This window comes from Bactrocera oleae, chromosome X (assembly GCF_042242935.1).
Source record: "Bactrocera oleae isolate idBacOlea1 chromosome X, idBacOlea1, whole genome shotgun sequence".
Taxonomy (NCBI): Eukaryota; Metazoa; Arthropoda; class Insecta; order Diptera; family Tephritidae; genus Bactrocera; species Bactrocera oleae.
Window position 1 is genome coordinate 37680132 of NC_091541.1, and position 6155 is coordinate 37686286.

Genomic DNA, 6155 nt, shown 5'->3' on the forward strand with positions numbered 1-6155 from the left:
CAGGTGTTTTTCCACCCTTCTGCGACCTCTAGCGGCCGGAGTATATAAGCTAGGTGGGTCAAACAAATTGCATCGTTTAGAGGACACTCAGGGCTTCCATTTGCATCATCAATCACCCGCCTACCACCAATAGGGGCGTGGCAATTCACCAAAAAACACTTTGGAATTTAACGTGTCACCCTTTTGCGGCCATTAGCGCCTAAACAGGGTGATCTAAGATGGCGCAAACTATTTGATTCATGTAGCCGCACAGGTGCACGTTAATTAGAGACATCAATCTCAGATATAGGTTGAACAGGTGAGTGGCAATCAACAAAAAAGTGAAAATTTCAAAATTTCTACTTTTTACCTTTTTTGTGTTTCCAGTTAAGGGGGTATATGAGAGGGGGGGATGAAACCAAGTGGATCACCTAGAGGACACTCGGGGCTTCCATTATCACCATCAACCACCTGCCTACCACCAGCAGGAGCGTGGGAATCCTATAGAATGCACCATGAGTCATTTTGCCCTGCACACAGGTGTTTTTCCACCCTTCTGCGACCTCTAGCGGCCGGAGTATATAAGCTAGGTGGGTCAAACAAATTGCATCGTTTAGAGGACACTCAGGGCTTCCATTTGCATCATCAATCACCCGCCTACCACCAATAGGGGCGTGGCAATTCACCAAAAAACACTTTGGAATTTAACGTGTCACCCTTTTGCGGCCATTAGCGCCTAAACAGGGTGATCTAAGATGGCGCAAACTATTTGATTCATGTAGCCGCACAGGTGCACGTTAATTAGAGACATCAATCTCAGATATAGGTTGAACAGGTGAGTGGCAATCAACAAAAAAGTGAAAATTTCAAAATTTCTACTTTTTACCTTTTTTGTGTTTCCAGTTAAGGGGGTATATGAGAGGGGGGGATGAAACCAAGTGGATCACCTATAGGACACTCGGGGCTTCCGTTATCACCATCAACTACCTGCCTACCACCAGCAGGAGCGTGGGAATCCTATAGAATGCACCATGAGTCATTTTGCCCTGCACACAGGTGTTTTTCCACCCTTCTGCGACCTCTAGCGGCCGGAGTATATAAGCTAGGTGGGTCAAACAAATTGCATCGTTTAGAGGACACTCAGGGCTTCCATTTGCATCATCAATCACCCGCCTACCACCAATAGGGGCGTGGCAATTCACCAAAAAACACTTTGGAATTTAACGTGTCACCCTTTTGCGGCCATTAGCGCCTAAACAGGGTGATCTAAGATGGCGCAAACTATTTGATTCATGTAGCCGCACAGGTGCACGTTAATTAGAGACATCAATCTCAGATATAGGTTGAACAGGTGAGTGGCAATCAACAAAAAAGTGAAAATTTCAAAATTTCTACTTTTTACCTTTTTTGTGTTTCCAGTTAAGGGGGTATATGAGAGGGGGGGATGAAACCAAGTGGATCACCTAGAGGACACTCGGGGCTTCCATTATCACCATCAACCACCTGCCTACCACCAGCAGGAGCGTGGGAATCCTATAGAATGCACCATGAGTCATTTTGCCCTGCACACAGGTGTTTTTCCACCCTTCTGCGACCTCTAGCGGCCGGAGTATATAAGCTAGGTGGGTCAAATAAATTGCATCGTTTAGAGGACACTCAGGGCTTCCATTTGCATCATCAATCACCCGCCTACCACCAATAGGGGCGTGGCAATTCACCAAAAAACACTTTGGAATTTAACGTGTCACCCTTTTGCGGCCATTAGCGCCTAAACAGGGTGATCTAAGATGGCGCAAACTATTTGATTCATGTAGCCGCACAGGTGCACGTTAATTAGAGACATCAATCTCAGATATAGGTTGAACAGGTGAGTGGCAATCAACAAAAAAGTGAAAATTTCAAAATTTCTACTTTTTACCTTTTTTGTGTTTCCAGTTAAGGGGGTATATGAGAGGGGGGGATGAAACCAAGTGGATCACCTAGAGGACACTCGGGGCTTCCATTATCACCATCAACCACCTGCCTACCATCAGCAGGAGCGTGGGAATCCTATAGAATGCACCATGAGTCATTTTGCCCTGCACACAGGTGTTTTTCCACCCTTCTGCGACCTCTAGCGGCCGGAGTATATAAGCTAGGTGGGTCAAACAAATTGCATCGTTTAGAGGACACTCAGGGCTTCCAGTTGCATCATCAATCACCCGCCTACCACCAATAGGGGCGTGGCAATTCACCAAAAAACACTTTGGAATTTAACGTGTCACCCTTTTGCGGCCATTAGCGCCTAAACAGGGTGATCTAAGATGGCGCAAACTATTTGATTCATGTAGCCGCACAGGTGCACGTTAATTAGAGACATCAATCTCAGATATAGGTTGAACAGGTGAGTGGCAATCAACAAAAAAGTGAAAATTTCAAAATTTCTACTTTTTACCTTTTTTGTGTTTCCAGTTAAGGGGGTATATGAGAGGGGGGGATGAAACCAAGTGGATCACCTAGAGGACACTCGGGGCTTCCATTATCACCATCAACCACCTGCCTACCACCAGCAGGAGCGTGGGAATCCTATAGAATGCACCATGAGTCATTTTGCCCTGCACACAGGTGTTTTTCCACCCTTCTGCGACCTCTAGCGGCCGGAGTATATAAGCTAGGTGGGTCAAACAAATTGCATCGTTTAGAGGACACTCAGGGCTTCCAGTTGCATCATCAATCACCCGCCTACCACCAATAGGGGCGTGGCAATTCACCAAAAAACACTTTGGAATTTAACGTGTCACCCTTTTGCGGCCATTAGCGCCTAAACAGGGTGATCTAAGATGGCGCAAACTATTTGATTCATGTAGCCGCACAGGTGCACGTTAATTAGAGACATCAATCTACTAGGGCGCTCCGTTTACGCCTTACTTCGTAAGGCGCAAACTGCGCTAGTTTTTTCAACCTCTAGCTAATTCTTCTTTGGAACGCACATTGTATATATTTCTTCTGTGCGTGTGTATGTCACTGAACTCCTCCTAGACGGCTGGACCGATTTTGATGAAATTTTTTGTGTAAGTTCAAGGGACGTCGAGGATGGCTTAGATTCACAATTCGATCAACTAGATAATGTTTTAACAATGAATTTATTTATTATTTAAATTGTTGTTGATGTTAGAACGTTTTACATAGAATTTCGGCAGACTACGCTGCAGTTGTGTCAGATATTCAAAAGTTAAAGATTTAAAAATTCATCACTTTCGCTGTAAGAGTTGGCGTTATAAATTAGCGCCATCTGTACTTCATCTCTTTAACTTGATATTGAAACAGATAAAAATCATATGCTCTTAGTACTCCTAGACTTTCTATTATTCTATTGTTATTTTCGTTGTCATCTTATGATGTTTTACATTAGGGGGGGAGAGGGTTGAATCATGTTTGAAGTGTGTCTAAAAAACGATACTTTTTGAGTGAGATTTATAACAACCAACCTAACCTAAAAATTTATTTGTGTAGTTCATTAACTTCATAATAAATTTTTTAAATTGTTTTTACTATTCATGTTTTAAATGAAAAAAACTATTAAAAAACTAGAAAAAAATTCTATTAAAAATCATTTAATTTAAAAAAAATTATTCATTTTCCAAATTAAGAAGCAAGAAAATAAAATTACCCGTTTTTCATCTAAGATTTGTAACAATAAATCGTTTTCGGTGATAATTAAAAATTTTATTTTCAATAAATAACTCATATTCGTTGTGGATTACTCGGTTTATTTTGTATACATTTTTAATTAAATTTACACATGGGTTTGTTAACAACCACCCTAATCTAAAAATTATTTTTATAGTTTATTGATTCCATAACGCATAAATCTTTTTTGTTAATTATTTAAAATTTCATTCTCAATAAAAAAACTCACATTCGTTGCGTATTATATTACAGTATTTTTTTTATATATATATATATTTGATTCATGTAGCCGCACAGGTGCACGTTAATTAGAGACATCAATCTCAGATATAGGTTGAACAGGTGAGTGGCAATCAACAAAAAAGTGAAAATTTCAAAATTTCTACTTTTTACCTTTTTTGTGTTTCCAGTTAAGGGGGTATATGAGAGGGGGGGATGAAACCAAGTGGATCACCTAGAGGACACTCGGGGCTTCCATTATCACCATCAACCACCTGCCTACCACCAGCAGGAGCGTGGGAATCCTATAGAATGCACCATGAGTCATTTTGCCCTGCACACAGGTGTTTTTCCACCCTTCTGCGACCTCTAGCGGCCGGAGTATATAAGCTAGGTGGGTCAAACAAATTGCATCGTTTAGAGGACACTCAGGGCTTCCATTTGCATCATCAATCACCCGCCTACCACCAATAGGGGCGTGGCAATTCACCAAAAAACACTTTGGAATTTAACGTGTCACCCTTTTGCGGCCATTAGCGCCTAAACAGGGTGATCTAAGATGGCGCAAACTATTTGATTCATGTAGCCGCACAGGTGCACGTTAATTAGAGACATCAATCTCAGATATAGGTTGAACAGGTGAGTGGCAATCAACAAAAAAGTGAAAATTTCAAAATTTCTACTTTTTACCTTTTTTGTGTTTCCAGTTAAGGGGGTATATGAGAGGGGGGGATGAAACCAAGTGGATCACCTAGAGGACACTCGGGGCTTCCATTATCACCATCAACCACCTGCCTACCACCAGCAGGAGCGTGGGAATCCTATAGAATGCACCATGAGTCATTTTGCCCTGCACACAGGTGTTTTTCCACCCTTCTGCGACCTCTAGCGGCCGGAGTATATAAGCTAGGTGGGTCAAACAAATTGCATCGTTTAGAGGACACTCAGGGCTTCCATTTGCATCATCAATCACCCGCCTACCACCAATAGGAGCGTGGCAATTCACCAAAAAACACTTTGGAATTTAACGTGTCACCCTTTTGCGGCCATTAGCGCCTAAACAGGGTGATCTAAGATGGCGCAAACTATTTGATTCATGTAGCCGCACAGGTGCACGTTAATTAGAGACATCAATCTCAGATATAGGTTGAACAGGTGAGTGGCAATCAACAAAAAAGTGAAAATTTCAAAATTTCTACTTTTTACCTTTTTTGTGTTTCCAGTTAAGGGGGTATATGAGAGGGGGGGATGAAACCAAGTGGATCACCTAGAGGACACTCGGGGCTTCCATTATCACCATCAACCACCTGCCTACCACCAGCAGGAGCGTGGGAATCCTATAGAATGCACCATGAGTCATTTTGCCCTGCACACAGGTGTTTTTCCACCCTTCTGCGACCTCTAGCGGCCGGAGTATATAAGCTAGGTGGGTCAAACAAATTGCATCGTTTAGAGGACACTCAGGGCTTCCATTTGCATCATCAATCACCCGCCTACCACCAATAGGGGCGTGGCAATTCACCAAAAAACACTTTGGAATTTAACGTGTCACCCTTTTGCGGCCATTAGCGCCTAAACAGGGTGATCTAAGATGGCGCAAACTATTTGATTCATGTAGCCGCACAGGTGCACGTTAATTAGAGGCATCAATCTCAGATATAGGTTGAACAGGTGAGTGGCAATCAACAAAAAAGTGAAAATTTCAAAATTTCTACTTTTTACCTTTTTTGTGTTTCCAGTTAAGGGGGTATATGAGAGGGGGGGATGAAACCAAGTGGATCACCTAGAGGACACTCGGGGCTTCCATTATCACCATCAACCACCTGCCTACCACCAGCAGGAGCGTGGGAATCCTATAGAATGCACCATGAGTCATTTTGCCCTGCACACAGGTGTTTTTCCACCCTTCTGCGACCTCTAGCGGCCGGAGTATATAAGCTAGGTGGGTCAAACAAATTGCATCGTTTAGAGGACACTCAGGGCTTCCATTTGCATCATCAATCACCCGCCTACCACCAATAGGGGCGTGGCAATTCACCAAAAAACACTTTGGAATTTAACGTGTCACCCTTTTGCGGCCATTAGCGCCTAAACAGGGTGATCTAAGATGGCGCAAACTATTTGATTCATGTAGCCGCACAGGTGCACGTTAATTAGAGACATCAATCTCAGATATAGGTTGAACAGGTGAGTGGCAATCAATAAAAAAGTGAAAATTTCAAAATTTCTACTTTTTACCTTTTTTGTGTTTCCAGTTAAGGGGGTATATGAGAGGGGGGGATGAAACC